Source organism: Acromyrmex echinatior, chromosome 13 (assembly GCF_024713525.1).
Source record: "Acromyrmex echinatior isolate Ae372 chromosome 13, ASM2471352v2, whole genome shotgun sequence".
Lineage (NCBI taxonomy): Eukaryota > Metazoa > Arthropoda > Insecta > Hymenoptera > Formicidae > Acromyrmex > Acromyrmex echinatior.
In genome coordinates, this window is record NC_141864.1 from 4,718,035 (window position 1) to 4,736,215 (window position 18,181).

At 32.4% G+C, this 18,181-nt stretch overlaps 1 protein-coding gene across 4 annotated transcripts in view; it reads right to left on the minus strand.

The window, feature by feature from the left end:
• Positions 1 to 18,181, minus strand: part of LOC105150663 (uncharacterized) — a 398,699-nt gene that overhangs the window by 33,406 nt on the left and 347,112 nt on the right. Inside the window, exons 6-7 of one of the 4 annotated variants that reach the window (XM_087412845.1) lie at positions 10,076 to 10,171; positions 5,676 to 6,837 (exon numbers count right to left, since the gene is read on the minus strand). The exons of 2 other annotated variants lie outside the window; for them this stretch is intronic. The gene's annotated coding sequence lies outside the window, so the exon portion shown is untranslated. Of the gene's footprint in view, positions 1 to 5,675; positions 6,838 to 10,075; positions 10,172 to 18,181 lie in introns of those variants that run through there. One more of the 4 variants, XM_087412843.1, reaches the window with a different exon arrangement.

The following is an 18,181-nucleotide window of genomic DNA, read 5'->3' on the forward strand; positions in this document are numbered from 1 at the left end:
ACATATGTCCCGCAGTGCTCGCTGCCAGTGGTTAGATATGTCACACTGGTACGCAAAGGGTTGCGGCTTTCATTCCGACGCAGCATGGTGGCACGACGAAAGCCGGGGCTGATCACCGTAAAAGCACACGGAAACGCGCTTCGCAAATATTCGCTCCGACGAGCTTTTTTCCACAGGCCCAATCCTCGAATTGCACCCGACATTTCCTGCGCACTGTCCACTGAACACACACCGGGTGAACCGGAAACAAGCGCGCTGGGAATTGAAGATATCGCCACGAGCACCAGGCATTTAGGGTTTTTAGCAAATATTTTGTGTCGCCGAAAGAGAGAAAAAGACGAGAATAATGAAGGAGAGTAAATACTAGCCATGGATTATTCTAATTACACCACCGGCTCTAATCAATTCCTGATTAAGCATTATTCTTTTATTTCTAGTTTTTTCGAGGCAACGCTGAGAATATTTTATTAACAAATTCTTGTGATATAATTTTCTACTTCTTTTTTATCATATCAAATTTATAATAAAATTCATATTAAAGTACAGCATACCCAATGATTTAATTATAACTAGTCAAAGATGAAACTGAATTTCTTTTATTCCTTTTTTGTTTATTTAATATAATTTAAATCAACTATCGTAATTAAAATAAGATTGCAAGTTGAAATCTTAAGTATTAAATTTTCTTATATGAGGAGTTCATACTTTATTCCTAATATGTTATATTTAAATAGACTGCAGCTCGCATTTATTAATTGCTTCAATGATCCATTAATAATTTGCTACAAAAGTCGGTGTCATAATTAAAATATTTTCTTCATTTTTATGTACACATATATTTATTGTATATTTTTTACACATTAAATGAATTGATTTTGAGATTAAAAAATGTTGGAAAAATAAAAAATGTAACAGAAAACGATTTAATTCACTTCGAGCTTTTTATTCGAAAGTTCGAGCAACGTCCGAATGTTGAAACGTCATTATAACGATAAGGTCGGGCGTTTCAACGGATTTGGATTATCGCGGGCGGACGTGGCAGCATTAGAGTCGTTTATTCTGAGAGCATTCGAGTCGATTTTCTCGACAAATCAGATCATGATGCACGGTTGCGCCGTCGCCGTCGTCGAGTTTGTACGTCAGCGAGGAATTCGCGCGGATTCTCGCGGTGATACGCAGTTGCATAACGAGTACGTGCTTTTCCGGAACTTCCGCGATTACGTATTTTTAAACGTGATGTATTTCACGCTTCAGGAAGTACGTATTTTCCGCCGCTCTCGTTCTCGCACCGCGCCGTGCGCTCGCTTTTGCTATTCTTATCTCTTGTTTCATGCCTTACTAACTTTTTACGCGGCTTGTCCGTCCCCAGTGGAACCCCCGCTAAAATATCACGTTGAAAATAACTCGCTCTCAAATTCACATTTCTCGCTGCGCGGCTGATTTCGCCGGAATATGCATGAGACGGAGGCGTCAGAGGTAAAATGGAAAAAAAGCGATGATGCGATGAAAAATTTGGCGACTCGTAAAATATTTTTCTCTCTTTTTTTTGTCACCGGTGAAATGATACGTTAGTTCCAATTGCGTTGCTTTCTGTTTTGTTGCATGAGCTTTCTTTTATAGGTATACGTGTCTAAAAACGGCGTGTCGGAATATTAATTATTGTGATTACAATGACATCAGGGTAATGGGCGTGTGAAAACTATGAAATCTGTTGCAATTCTTTACGGATGTTAGGGAAAAATTTGTGCAAGATACGTTTGCACATTACACACTTCGTTATTTATTATTCGTTACACCCGTCACGGATTTTTGCGAACATAACTATACTACGCTTATTACCATTTAAATTAGCAATTTATTGAAATAAAATCAATGCACTAACGAATTAATTAATACAATCATAATGATTTTCTAGCTTGTAAATTAGCCATTATCTAAATATATATCTTATAAAATATTGAATAAAATATCGAATTAAAAAAAATAGGCAATATTTTATTTCCTCTGTATTTTTCAAATTTATTAATTAAAAATTATTTGTCTCTCAATATAAGTCGATTCTTATCGATCAAAGAAAAAGGGTATTTATTTTCGATATCGTTTATATAATGAATAAATGGCGAAGTTAAATCTTATCTGTCCTGCCGTTTGTTTAATTTATTTATTTGTGGTATATTTTGTTTTTTATGATATAATCCACTCACGGGAGCAGCTTTCAGAGGGCAGGTATGATAAAATAAATCGTTAATAGAAAAATTCAACGTTTGTATGCGCGACAAAAAGTAAAACATGTGACGTGTGACGACCGTAACGTAATAAACGCGATATTCATTTCTGCAGGGATATTATAATAGAGATTTATAATAGGAATATAATAAAAAGGCGTGAGAGATTAAAGTGGGTTAATCCGTTGTGAAACCGGTTCCATGCGCTTCGAAATTGGCACCTCATACAGATACACAAGACCGTAAACATTTGTCCGCCGACAGCCGTGTGATTCTTTACTGCAAATGGCGCTTGGAATTTATAGGAAGGAATGTCGAGTCAGTGTTCACATTTAACGATTACAATCTGTGCGACCTGGGTGCATATAAACTATTGATTTTTCTAGAACCTCTGGTTACTATCACACAAACGATCGTGAATAGTTTCTTCTTTTTCCAATTTTTCTCCTTGTTTTTTAACTTTCCATGTATTTTATGTTGGAAGTTGTAGAATGATGAAAATAATATATACATATATATAAATTTATTAAATAAATGTAATCGTAATAAATTGTACATTCGTTTAAACTTTCCAGCTAGGTTCAATATTCATATCAATATTCGCTTATATTTAACGCATCCTGTTATTGACGATGCGATTAAATTTATACGGATGAATAAAGATAAGAAATATTATATCAACAATTTTTGTATTGCGTCGAACGCACGTTCGAATTTCCAGTATTGTTTATATCATCATACGGATATATAATGTTAATAGGTTTAATTTATTAGATATTAAATAAAAAAATGTTCCATTAGGATGTAAATCCATACCGATGTTGCTAATATGTTAATTTAACATTCAATTTAACTCATAATGATTAAATAATTTCTCGCAACTTATTAATTTTTCCTCTTTCTATTATCCCACGCTTTTGTCTACTTTTGAAAATGTTCAGAAATTTTGTTATATTATCAATAAAAATAAAGTTAGTAATTAATCTAAATTAATCTAAATTTGGTTTGTTTTGTTTGTCTGGGATATGAAAGTGCAATGTAATGTATATATAAAGTGTGTATAAATATAAAGTATAAAATGTAATTCGGAAGCCATCTTAAGCCGCAAGGCTAGGATTAAAAAATAAATAATAATAAATTAATTTTAATCTGAACAATATAAAATGATAGTTTGTTATTTCTGTCAATTTTTCTCCTTTTCTCTTTTTTTTCTTTCTCTCTTTATATTTATCTTCTTTACATATTTCATAATATAACTTTAAGTTTACTCCTCGTCAGAATGTCTCCTCAAGCTCAAGATTCAAGAATAAGACTTTACTCTTCTTGCCTCGTTTTATCCTTGTCAGAAAAGAGTAACAGAACGGAAATATCTTCTTTACCTATAAGAAGATAAATCTTGCCGTCGAAGCGGAATTGTATCGCGGACGAATTTAATAAAAATCAGTTCTATCGCGCCAACTCCACGAAAAGCGAATTCTCTCTCTCTCTCTCTCTCTCTCTCTCTCTCTCTTTCTCTCTCTCTCTCTCTCTATATATATATATCTTTTCTTTTTTTCTCTTTCTTTCAAGTACGAGTAGCAAATCTAATCTCAGAAGCACCGCGGTACTCTCTCGCGAATCGAGCGGGCAGATTATTTTAGTCGACGTCACGAGAACGTCGGGGCTTCGTCCTGTCTGTTAAAACGCGGGCAACACGTATGCTTCCTTCGGGGATGTACGTATAAACAGGCTGTTCGTTTGCGCGCCTGCAATGCTCGCCTTCTCCATCTCCGTTCGCGTTCCTTACCGTTTACGGACATGGCGGACGAGCAGAGGAGAGAAAGAGCTGTCTCGTCGTTTCGTGGCCGGTTCGCTTTTAGCGAGTTTAGGAGAAAAGTATCTAATGCGAGCTGACCCGCGAAGTACTTCGCATTTCTCTTTTCTTTTCCCTTTTCGCGGAGTTTCTTGATTACCCATGGTCTCCCTTTCCGACGGTTGTCTTCTTGTTACGGCCGACGCGCGGCGTAGCCTGACACGAATTTTTATGCCGGCTCTTAGGCTAGCAGACGTATCTGTAGTGTGAAACTGTCTATCCTCTTCGTGGACGATACGTGTGTGTAAGGACGATACGTTGGATAAGGTTACTTTGAACCTGTGAGGGTTCAAAGTAGGTAGCAGCGCATTACAGTAAAAGAAAAGTTTCTTAGAGTAGTTTAAGGCGTTTAAACAACTACTTTGAAAGTTCAATTTCAATTTCACTCGCTGTTTTCTGGTAATTATATTTAGACATTGGATTATAAAACAATTTTTTTTATATGATTCCTAAAAATTATCCTTGCAAGAATAAAATAATTTATTTAATGACATATGTATTTTTCATAAAGAAACGTCTTAAGTTTAATATGATTTTTTAATGGTAAAAATAATAATTGTTATAAAAACTATTAAAATATGATAAACATTCATTTAAATGCAGACCAGAATATTATTAAAAGCTAATACTTTTGAAGCTTCCACGGATATTTTCTTCGAAGAAGCTAGTTAGTAGTTTATGGGTTATCTCCATATTTTGATACATCGTTAAATGTCAACGTGAACATTACAGTTCACTTCAGGGCGAGAAGCAATCTGATACGGTAATGAAATGTTGGCATTTAATGATAATGTCAAGACACGGAGATGACCTGCAAAATTATTAAAAGTTACTAATTTTGTCACCGCGTTGATTCCCATCCCGCTAATCCTTTCATCCTTGTTCGTGTATGTCGCTATAAAGAAGATTATATTCTTCGAAAACTGTTTCCCAATACTTTATTCTTATTAGATTTATTAGAGGGGAAGAACTAATGTAGTTAGAGAAAGTTTTCCGAAAGAGATTTAGAAATTCTAAGCTCCTAGGAACCACGAAGCTCCACACGCATCACCGTTGTCATATCAAGCCGGCAAACAAGCCGCGAGATGATTTCAGCTTAGCTACGCAGAAATCTTTTTTACCTCCGAGCGACGTCTGAAGGAGGAAGTAGAAAAGGGCTGTTTTCCCCGATGTACTAACGATGTGCTACGATTCTATGATGTGAATGTGTGTATGTACACGCAGGACTGTTTCTAGATGCAGGAAATCTACAGATTATCTTACCAAATCGAAAAACTCGATAAAAAGAGAGAGAGAGAGAGAGAGAGAGAGAGAGAGAGAGAGAGAGAGAAAGAGAGAGAAAAAGAGAGAGAGAGAAAGAGAATTTTGTAACTTAAAAAATTGTTAAATTTCTTTCAAAGTATCTATTTAGGATCTAGACAATAAATAAATAAAAATGGATATTTTTATTTAATAAAGGAGCTTAAAGATGTTTTCAGAGAGTAAATAGAATGTCAGAGGAAATTTTTATGTAAACTATGTTTAGGAAAATATTCTAACATTTTTTAATAGAAATGATATTTAAAATTAATTTCTTTATAGATTAGATATGTTCAAACTATGATTTAAATTTTTTATTATATTATTGTGTAATTTCATTATACAAGAGACAAGATACATATATATATGCACATAACATTTTTGTCTCTGTAAAAATAAAATTGTTACTTGATATCTTCCTGTGCTTTCTTTCCTTATTATTACAAAAACATTGTAATTCATTATATATTAAATCTATTTTTTATTACATTATCTTCTTCATGATCATTTATGGATATCATTTCTCTTCCTTAATCATTATTTAAGTTTATATTTAATTTTCAATACATATAATATTAGTACTTGATATAATATGGGTCAACTAATATAAAATTTAATGAAATATGTTGAGAAGGGCTACGAGCTAAAAATAATAGATTTAATATATTTAATATATATTAACAAAAGGTAATAAATATAAAAGTAGTGCTATACATGAAAGTTATAACAAACGACGCGACCTTTCGACTCCGATCGGATCATCCTCAGTGTTAAACATATAAGACTAATGATTATAAACATATTAGTTTGAGAAAAAGAAAGCATTTTTTTCATTTATTGAGAAAAGTATTTTGAGTAAGAGATCGTATAATAAGAACATAATAAAATAATTAAAGCATATTTTATATTAATCTAAAATAGATATTTACTCTAAATTATAGATTTAGATTAAATTAATACAATTTTAGACATTCATCTTATTATTAGATTAATATAAAATATGCTTTATCAACTATTTTAATCTTGCTCTTATTATACGAGCTTATTATACGAGCTGTTACTTTTTTAAAAGGTAGAAGAAACGCTATCTCTTATTACATATTCTTACACAACAGAATAAACACAAGATACTGTGATCTTCCATAAACTAGTTTTATGCAAAAATTGTTATTACGACAGAGAAACAAATAAGAAAATAAGAAACACTTGTGACTGCGAGCTACTTCAATTTCTTCGGTTCTGTTGAAACGCCGGAACTAGATATTATCCGATGGCGATGTGGCACCCACGCGATTACCGGGAAACCAGGATCAGGACAAGCATGAAGAGATGTATCACCCCTGTAGCGACGCACGCGTGTAACGAGGCGCACGTTGTAATTGCGGAGCCGCGGACACCCGCGTCAGCAAAGCCCGAAGGGCTTGATTGCCTTCGTTGGTCAGCCCGCTCGCTCGTGCCCAGCTGGGAACAAAGCAGATGGGGATCTTTAACTGTTATTGGCCGGCGCAGTGGTAAGGGAGTGAGAAAGAGAGAGACAGGGCGAGAGACTTCTCCAGAAGTGCGGAACGATTTATCGGAGGTTACACGCATCTGGAGTGTGGAATCGTTGTGCGGAAAGCACGCGAGGGAGAACGTGCGGAGAACGACCGGGGGGGTGGATGGCCCCGAGCGGCGTGCCGTCACTTTCAATTAGATAATTGAAACGGGGGTGAGAGATAGTCGAGCGACGCTTGTTCTCGCGGCACAGTGTGGTCTGCCAACATTTTACAAAAGCCGCACGTAGGGACGATCCGGAAAGCGGGGTCGGCCTCGACAATTGCGCGTTTCGACGTGAGACTGACATTCGCACCCTTTTCCCTTCTCTTTCTCTGTTTCGAGGTTCAATTCGAACTGAAATTATAAATGAGCCAGAAAGATCTGTGACAAGAATACGTTAACATTGACATCGACCATGTACTCGCAATTATAAATGTTCCCTTAAGCTGTTCAATTAGTTAAAAGATGCTTTGTACAGCCTGCTGTAAATATTAGTATTATTTTTAATAAGATGCTTCGTATAAATACATGTATAAGAAATGATAAATGATTTTATATATAATAACTCATATATGAACAGATAATATTTAATGCTTGAATATTTAAAATAAATATATATTATATTATTCTTAATTTTGCATAAAAAAATGTTTCAAAATATTCTTGATATTAAATAAAATGCTCTACGAACAAAAATTTTTAGAATACTTATACGTATAACGAGGATTGATTAAAATATAAACAGAAATATGGATTTAAGTAAATATCACATTGTATAATTTTATTATTTTAAAATCTTGCATGTAAAAAATTAAATTGGTACTATTGATATTTTGCAACTTTTATTTATTATAAGAGAAGTTTATATTTTAATCAATTCTCGTTATACGTATAAGTATTCTAAAAATTTTTGTTCGTAGAGCATTTTATTTAATATCAAGAATATTTTGAAACATTTTTTTATGCAAAATTAAGAATAATATAATATATAACCGAAGTAAAGCTCCAAAAAATAAATCAGAAAATCAAAATAATTCAACGTGAGCCAACATAGAATTAAAAACATATTATTGTATTTTTTAATGAAATAAAAAAAAATTAAAATATTAGATTATAATTCGAAAAAAAAAAATATAAAAAATGTTTGGCAACAATGTAGAATCTGGATTAAAAATTATTTCAATAAGTAAATGTGTTTTTAATAAAATTTAATAAAATATAGACAATAATTAAAATAACTAAAATTGTATAAAATTGTATAAGTATATAAAATTGTTAAATAAATATTAAACTTATTTTTATACAGAAAATATAAATTTCTAATTCCAGTCACTTTTTACAGAGACTATAAACTTGATACATTTACAGAGACATGTCTCGTCAATTTTTTCTTAAGATCTGTTCTAGAAATGCATAATCACTCTCATAATACAATAGAGTATAATTATCGTTTTATTCATTCACTCCATTCTTACTCTTCTCAGTACTCTTCTCAGAATGGCAGATCATTGCGGAATAATATCGCAGTCAATACATGTACTTTTTCCAGTTAAGCCGTGGCAGTCATAGTACGTGTGAGTATCGCTCAGCAGTTTCAATATCTACCGCAATATTTCCGCAATAATATTCGGCGACTGTCGGACGGAAACTCATCGCGATTGCGGTGCGCGAAATGGAAGGGCGAGCAATACGTGTACGTCTGTAAGCCTCAATCGAGGCTTGCTTTCTCATCGTAGAAGCTGGCGATGAAATGAGAAGCGTCGGATTGTTTCATTATTTCTACGAGCCGTCTAAAACAAGGTCAAGGGTTGCAGCCCTGAATGAGTAGAGAAATAGGGGTGCATGTGTCAGCCCTTGTCGGAGATAACGTCGACGACAGAGGGATCAACTGGAAGAGAGTTGCAGAAATCTGATCTGTTTGAGGAAAGAAGGGAAGAGGGAAGAGATAAGGTGCTTGCCCTCGTTTGGCTCCCTTCGCGGCCTTTCCGGTTATTAAATATTAATCCGGCGAAATTACTAAAGCACCGGCAATCTTCGCTGCGTCGTTTCTTTTTCATTGCCTGCAATCTGAGGCTCGATGATATTGTGACCAGATGCACGGATATCGTGTACAGAATATACTGTTTTCGCTGGAATAAAATTTAATGTTTTTGCAATGTTCTTTGGATTATTTTGGATTGGATGTTCCGTTAATCTTTGTAATTTAAGAGATTTTTAATGATGCTGAAATAATGTTTAATCAAGTTAAGTTTCAGTTTTTAAAGTTCTTTAGAATTAGTTTAATACTTTATCTACATTATATAAAAAAAAATAGATATTTCAATTATAACTCTACAAATTGAGTTATCATTGAAATATCTAATTTCTTTATATGATGTAGTAAAGTACCAAATTTGATGTGTGCAAAATTCTAGAATAGGTTAACGATGTAGGTTTCTCATAAAATGAAAAAGAAAAAAATATTGAAAATGTAACTTTTAATATAACTTGATGATAAGGATTGGAGACGCTTTTTTAACTAACTGCATACAAATATTACCATGGATACTTCACTAAAAAATGAGATTAAAATACTTAAATTATGATTGTAATGTCCAAAAAGTAATAGGTCCACGATTATTCTGGAAAGATATTTATATAATAAATCTGCACACAAATTTAACTTTAAAAAATAATGTCACTATATTTTCCTTTGATGAAGATATAGTTCTTGATTTACTATATTTAGTATTTCATACTATTTCATTAAGATACACATAGTTCTACTTTATTTCCAAATTATATATATTTGTAATTTTGGTGAGACCTCAAATTTTCGGTGCTTTACTAAAGAACCATTTTAAAACAGTGAAGAAATTTTTTAAAAATAATTTTTATCAAAGTCGATTTAAGTGACTGTAGATTGAGTCATCAATCATTTTCAAATTAATAGAGATATAGATAAATTTTTTAATTAAATTAATGATGCACTTTTGGATTCCTCCCTTCGCGCGCCACATGTCAATGCCAATGCAAGCGCATACACAACATGTTCCATAATTTCCACAATCCATGCGCGCGCACACACACACACACACACACACACACATATACACACACATACACATACATACATAAGTACATATATGCATACGTACATATGTACATATACAAAGGTTATTACCTTAAGTCAACGAACGGTATCGTTACATCACCGTTGTACGCACACGTGCCTCTCGAATGCTCTCTCGTCAATTTCAGTTCTCGCTTCGCTTCAGTGCTTTTACATGCAGAAACAATGAAATAAATTACCACACACAGAAAATAATCTCTCTCTCTCTCTCTCTCTCTCTCTCTCTCTCTCTCTTCAGTCCAGTTCGGTCCGACCTAAAAGCGACAACCTTTACTTCTGTTTCGCGGAGAATCGCAAATTATTTGCGAAAGAAACTTTCTTCACCATCAACCCTCCATTCCGACGGATAGGATTTACGTAACAAAGCCGTGTAACTCAGTCGACTCCTGTCAGATTCCTGAGTAGTCTGTCTCTAATTGGTTCTCGCCGGAAGTTTCGCACACACTCGGCGTGCTTTATCCTTCCTTATTATCCCGCGCCACGCGGCACCACTGTTATTGCGGTACGAAGAGATACGCACGTGAATGAGAATCACGGAAGATAAAGCGAGAGTGAGAGAGAGAAAGAGAGAGGGGAGAGAGAGAGAAAGAGAGAGGGGAGAGAGAGAGAGAGAGAGAGAGGTCCACAAAGCACGAGGGATAATCGCCCGCGGGAGGAAGCTGCACACGCAAGCACGTTGATTGTCTGCGCTCGCATAATCGTCGTACGCGCAAATGGAATATTATTGCACGCAGAAGAGAAGAGGCGATGGAAGGATACACCTACATACGTGCGTGCGCAAGCTTAGAACTGAACGGCCTTACATCGCATTAAACTCGGAGATGTAGAAACTTCATGTCGAATACAGAATCAAGTTAGAGATGGATTGTCAACTGTACGAGAGGTTCGAACAATCGAACTTTTTTGATAAGTAAAAGTGAAGTATTGCTTGTGTTATTATATATATTGTGAAAGTATTGTCATTAAACTGAAACAAATAACAATAAATTGATTATGTAATGAGTGTGTTTATTGAATTTAAGTACCTAATTACTATTATCTTCACTCAGAAAAATGATCTTGCAGTTATAACGAAAATTATCTAAGTACGAAAAATAGTTAAAATAGATAAATTTCTTAGTAAGTACTGCAATATGCACTTGGATATGTGTTGCATCTAATCATGTAGATGACAGAGAATTTAGATTTGTGCTAAATAAATTCTATGCGTATGATACATAATTTTCAGATACGAAAAACAGCTATAATTCTAGTTGGAGCAGCAAAATATGTTTTTGCGTATTCATGTTTCTATAACTTCATAATTATTATTTATAATAGTTAACATAAAGCATATACAAGGAAAAAACGATTTTACTGAAGTATCTAAAAATTTAGCTATGGATACTGATCTGAAAATAATTTTATTGGATTATCAAAATAATTATATAGCATGCTCAAATTGGTTGCTAAAATATAAGTTATCTGCAGCATTGCTCATCATGCTTGAGTTTCTCACATTCTAATTATTTTGATAGTCTAACGAAATTATTTTCAAATCTATATTTAGCTAAATTTTTAGATATTTTAATAAAATTGTCCTTTTTATGTATTTGAATAATTATTAAATATTTTTATATATTATTGTTAAACCATTTTTAGGGCAATTAAACAAAATCGAAAAAAATCATTATTATATTTTTATATTAATAAAATTTTGATTACTGATACAGTTTCAAAATTCAAACACTTATAACTCGTTTGATACGGCAATTATTCGATCGTAGCATAAATTAGTCCACCAATATATACACGAATCTTTTTCCACGTTAAACATGGCTTATTAATGCGAGATATAATTTATAACTGGCTAAACACAAGTCTGATTAAGTACTTCCGCGCTGAACGGTTGACATAGCACACTATAATTTATTCTTTACGGCGCGATGTGGAAAAAAATCTGCTTAGGTCAACCATGCAGAAAAAGAACTTTGACCTCGGACGATACTTTATAACAGAGCTTTAAGTAGTTTTAAACATCATTACAAAAGTTTTAAACAGTAGAATATAAACATTAAAATGTCATTTCTCTATTAAAAAAGGTATTTGATGATAAAAATGTTAATAATTAAAAAAGCTTATATTTATTTTTAGATACGTAACTATATACAATTGATTATTTCGATGTTTGATAAGTGAATTCTAGCTGTAATAATAACCATCATGAGAGTTACCCGGTGATATTTTTAAATTTACGATTTCCAAGAATTCGAGAATATTTTCAAATTTATGATTTCCAAGTCGGTGATATTTTCGAATTTGCGATTTTTAACTCGCGTTAATCCATGTCACTAATCGAATACTCGAGAGATATGCTTTTCGTGAAAATAAGCTCTTCCAAGATTAAATCCAAAAACTGCCTTTTAAAACCGAGAAATCTCTTTCCATCTCGTGGATAAACGAGTATCGATTCATCGTCATAATAATACGTATCTAATGAACGTAAAGCAGAGGAAAGCGTTTGACTTGTTGAAGAATTTTGTTTGCCTTTGATATATTCCTTCGAGATTTTACATATAAATTGCGTTATTAATGTGAACGTTAATGAACACCTTTGATACTTTCGAGTACATAAACCGATACGTGATATGGAAACGTTGATGAGCAACGCAAAAAGTGACGGAAGGTAAAATTGTCCGAGCCCGCACATTTTGCTCTTTATATCCGCTTGCATAATGTATGAAAAATGAATATAAAATACAGTGTTAGTTTAACGTAAAGAATATTTGATACAATCAAATCAATTAATCTCAGTTTTTAGTATTTTTTTTTCCATTTGTTGCTGTAAAATGTAAAACAGCGATATCAGAGAATATGTAATGCGACTCACAACATTTAATTTTAATAAGACCGTTTGATTAACTTGGAAGCGACCTTATTTAAAATAACAAATCTAAAATAATAAACTGTATTTAACATATTAAAATATTCGTCGCTGTTTCTCCAAGAGGGTTAATTAATTTCTTAGACTTGATGACTATGTTTTGCATTTACCATTTCGTTTTGTACATCGTAACGTCAGTCTTCGCGAATGGCGAACAACAATTTCTATCCTTCGAGTTCAATAACTCGTTATCGACTAGCTGCGAGCGGAAATAATTCCGTCACTCTCCGAAATCGTCGCGCGCGAAAAAGAGCGAGCTCCGTCCTATTTTTTTCCCCCGGGCCTCGACAAGAAAATCGAGTTTCGCGAAATCGAGTGCTTACAAATTCAGTCCTTAACGAACGAAAACTGTCAACAGCAGTCTGCACTGAAATTATTTTTTCCTCCACGATTCGCTTGCCGATGGACAAATTCACTTCGACGCTCGGATTTATCGCAGTTATATTATTTTCCGACATTTGTTCGTTCTCTCTTTACGATGTTTTCAATAGTTTCGTAACCTTCTATATGTATAACATGAATATAAGAATTAAGTGTCAAATGGGTATCAATACTTTCATTAATATGTAAAATATGTGGCATGGTATTATATGCAACATGTAGAAAATGATTTTGCTGAAAAATTAAAAAATTTAGCTAGATACAGATTTGAAACTAATTTTATTAGATTATCAAAATTTTTAGGTAGGACACTCAAACTGATTGCTAGAATGTCAAAAAATTTAGATATTCTAGGAATCAGTTTTACTGTCCTACCTAAAAGTTTTGATGATCTAACAAAATGATTACAATTTTTTGACATACTAGCAATCAGTTTGTTATTCTACTTAAAAATTTTGATAGTCTAACTTTATTTTCAAATCTGTAACTAACTAAATTTTTAGATTTTTGAGCAAAATCATTCTCTCCTTGCACGGATTTCTCAATTTTTAAAAAACTTTTTCAAATTTCAATTCTTTTTAAATTTTAAATTATTTAGGATATAGGAAAAAATCTTAATGCGAATAAGTGTAATATGAATAAGTTATTCAAAAATTAAATATTCGTATGATTTAAATTTTCTTTGTCAAATTTTAAACGCGTTTTTCTCGAAATCATGTTTTTCAAAAGTCTTATCCTTTTAATCTTTATTTCCTAACAGTTTTTATTATTTTTTGATAAAATAAATTTTTAAATTGTTATTTTCTCTAATTTGTCTGGTCATTTTTTAAATATTTTATTACAGCCATTTTTATAATCTTTTTTATAAATATTTAAAGGTCGAAAATTTGCTAACAAAATAAAAACATTTTTTGTAAATGGTATAACTTTTCAATTTTTATAAAATTTTGAAATCTAGCCCGTTTGAAATTCAGGTCTTAATAAAATAATCTTAGAGTTCGTAATTATTTTTCTTATTTTCGTTTGTAGAATTCTAGAGCACTAAGACTGAAAGGGTGTTTTATCGGATGACCCGAGAACAGCCCTCCGGAAAATTCAATTTAAATGTGAGTCAAAACGGTTTTAAAAAAATATTTCTTACACATTAAATAATTAATAAATTATAATATATTAATAATAATTAATAAAATATGTCCTTTTTGTAAATAATAATTTTTTTTTCAAAATTCTCAAAAATCAATAATTTTTTAATGTCGAGAAAGTATGTAACTTCTTACAGCTGCATTCTGTTTGATGTCCAATATGAATGATATGAATTAAAAAAATTTTTTAAATTAGTATAATACTTTGCTTAATCAAAGATAATAAAAATATTATTTCATAAACTCTAAACCGAATATATAATCAATCAACTTAATATTACACTGACGTTACATTATAATTAATATTGCATCGATATTTATTATTACCTATCCCACAAAGTATATATTTATTAATATTAATATTTCGCTGAATTATTAATTCACATTAAACTATCAATTTTACCAAAAATCTAATTGATCTACAAAAAAGGATATCTCTCAAAATTTAGAGAATTTTTTGAATAAAATATTCATTTATTTCTAGTATTGTAATTTAAGTTTTTTTTTTATTGCAGATTAATACATTTATAAAAAGCAAAAGTATCTCTCAATGTTTAAAGAATTTTCCGAATTGTGTATTCGATTTTTTTTTAATACTGTAATTTGAGCTTTGTCTTTTGCACATCGATACATCGAATATTATGTATTGACTGCGCAACCGCAAGAATGCAGCGATTAATTTCGCTTACGATTTATCCGGTGAACCCTGACGAAGGCTAAATTTCTGCTCAGCTTCAACGCCGTGCTCTTTACAGATCGTTAGCATATCTTCCTTCGCCCAAGGAATATCAAAGTTACACCGGCGCGGCGCGGTGCGCCAAGATAGCTGCCCTTTTCTTTCCACCATCCGCCTGCGCCATCGTAAATTGTGTTCCTACAGCAATTCAGTCGTGAATCTTCCAGCCGAACAAGTCGCTGCCGTTTCCAATTACAGGACGGACTTTGATTCGTTGAGGCTGTCAGATATAAGCGGAGAATTGGGATCAATATTGAGATTCTTTTGAGTCGCGAGTCCGGCGCTTTGGTTCGAGGAGTGGATAGGAGAAACTTTACTGGTATCGGATAAATCTTACAGTCGCGATTTCGATAAATCTCAAAGAGGTAGCATGTTTCACGACTAATGACTTCAGGAAATTAACGTGTGTGGACACAAAAGTCTATCTCGAATGGAACTCCAGGAGTGTGCAGTGCGAGGAATTCGTTGAGATGGACATCTGAAATCCAGCTTAAAGACGTGTATTTGCCAAACTGGATGTTCTATTCGAAATTGATCTCGAGAATTAAAGTCTAGAAATGAGTTTACAGTTACACGTCCGTCCAGGTGAACTTTTACGAGTTTTTCCCGGACTGGATTCTGAATCAGAAACTGAATCAGAACTTTTGGATCTAATTTGAATCTAACAAGAACTAATGTTTAATATGGAAAAAAAGTCTTTAAAGAACTTTTTTTATAATTGCGTAATTTTTCATAGACACGACTAATCGATCTTATTATTTGCGATATATAGATGTAAAAAAACTCTTAAAGAGATATATATGAAATTGTAAGTACTTTTATCTTTAAATGTGTATAATTAGTACTTGATGTTTAAAATACATATTACAATTTTTTAAAATAATGCATTATTTCACGTCCTTTTTCATATATAGAAAAACTTTTTCTGTAATAAACCAAGCTTCATTTTTTTCGCATTTAAAATTTTAAATAGTAGATTTATTGTTGTTAAATAAATATAAAAAATATTTTTGCGTAATATAACGCAAATAGCTAATCGTACATGTATTTATTTCATTTTAATATATCCACATATCTTATTTGATATATTAATACGAAAAAAGTATTCGATTCTTATTCATTAAAAGAACCATGCGAATAAATTATTATGGAAATAAAGAAAGTGATGAAAGATCAAATATTTCGTCAACATAAAGAATATAATTACTAAAAAGTCAAAGATTTTCAGAATCTTATCTTTTACACGAAAAATATAAATTAATCTAAAGAATTGAAGCGATTAATAATAATCGCTTGATATCTTTTAAAAATACTAATAAATCTTTCTAATTTTTTTCTTTATAAATTAAGCATTTCTTGTCTGTAAATAATATAATCAACTCTACGTAATCAGATTGATTATTATAATAATATAATTAATATTTATCCTTCTTATCAGTATATTCTCTTGTGTCGAGCTTAGATTGAAGCAATTTTGAGGAGTAATATTTCTGCAAGATATTTATCGGTAGCTTACTCTGTAATAATCGATGGAAAATGTATTTGTCTCAGGCATAATCAAAATCATCAAGACAAAAATATCAATGTGATACCGACTACAATAGCTAAATATTTAATGATGAAAAAGTATATTTTTTATTAAACGATGTTTAAACTATATTTTTTATTAAACGAGCAATACGTAACACCGCCGTGAAATGGCGAGCGGTAAAGTTAAACTTCTCGAATTTAAAAAATACTTACTCAGAATAGGATAAAAGGTGTAGCATTGATCGCGTTCAGCAGAACTTATTTTACAATTGTTGGAAGTTTTCTTCGTCCTGATTGAATTATACTTTTTTAGAGAAATAGTTCTATCTTAACGAAGAAACTTTCAACAGTTGCAAAATAAATATTCAGCTGAATGCGGTTATTATAAGTATTTTCATCATAATTTTAAAGAAAGATTTCTCGGAGGCGAATATCCACAATAGTTTCATGATGAAAATAAATGAGATATGTATTACGATTTCTGTACAAAAATTAATTTAGAGATATGACATTCCTCTAAAAATTTATACAGCCTAAATGCGTTAGTATAATGGCACTTAAAATATTAGAAGCATTAAAACTTGTGTCTATCTAGTGAAATTATGTACGCGTTAGCTCGTTGTAACACGTTCTATTATTAAAGTGTCTGTCACAGCTAAATTTTTATAACCGTTTTTATTATCCTATAACATCTACAGCTAATCAAAATTGACTACATTGCTAAAGTTTTAGATACCGTAAACAGGACTTACTTTACTATCAGGGTTTAATTTTACACAACCTATTTAAAAAAGTTTCAATCATCCTCAACCTAATGATTTTCAAATAAGGAATAATATCTAACCACAATTTTCTGTTAATCTATGGTCGTTTATGGTACTACTGGTTGCTTTTTCATCTTCTGATAACATTTAAACAGTGGGGTAAAGTTGGCAAAGTAATCCCGGTTTATGAATACTTTATTCATATATTACAACTGAAATTTAACTACTGGACATAGATTCTTGCTGCTGTAACTAATCTTTATTTTATGCTCGTGTGTTCTTACAAAAAAACAGCTACGCAAGTCCAGTTACTGTTGTCTTTATTGAGAGAGTTTCTCGTCTGGAAATGAATATAAAGCGACAGTAGTTGGTGAGAAGAAAGAAACTCCTGCGAGACTCTATGGGGACGGATCGGATAAACGGGAATCGGTTGTCGCGGGAATTCATTGAGTTCCCGAGTCCACGAAGACACGACTGAAAGAAAACGAAGGAGAACGGCTAAGAAGGGAGCTTGCGTTTTCTCTATTTTATGGATGTTTCGTCAAGAATTGATTTCATTCGGCGCGAGTACATCGAGTAGTTGGTATTCCGGCATAAAGACGGATAACTTTTCGGAGTGTGGAATTTCGCAGTTCTTTATTCCATCGCCGGCAAAGTTTAGCTCGTCGTCGAATGTTTACG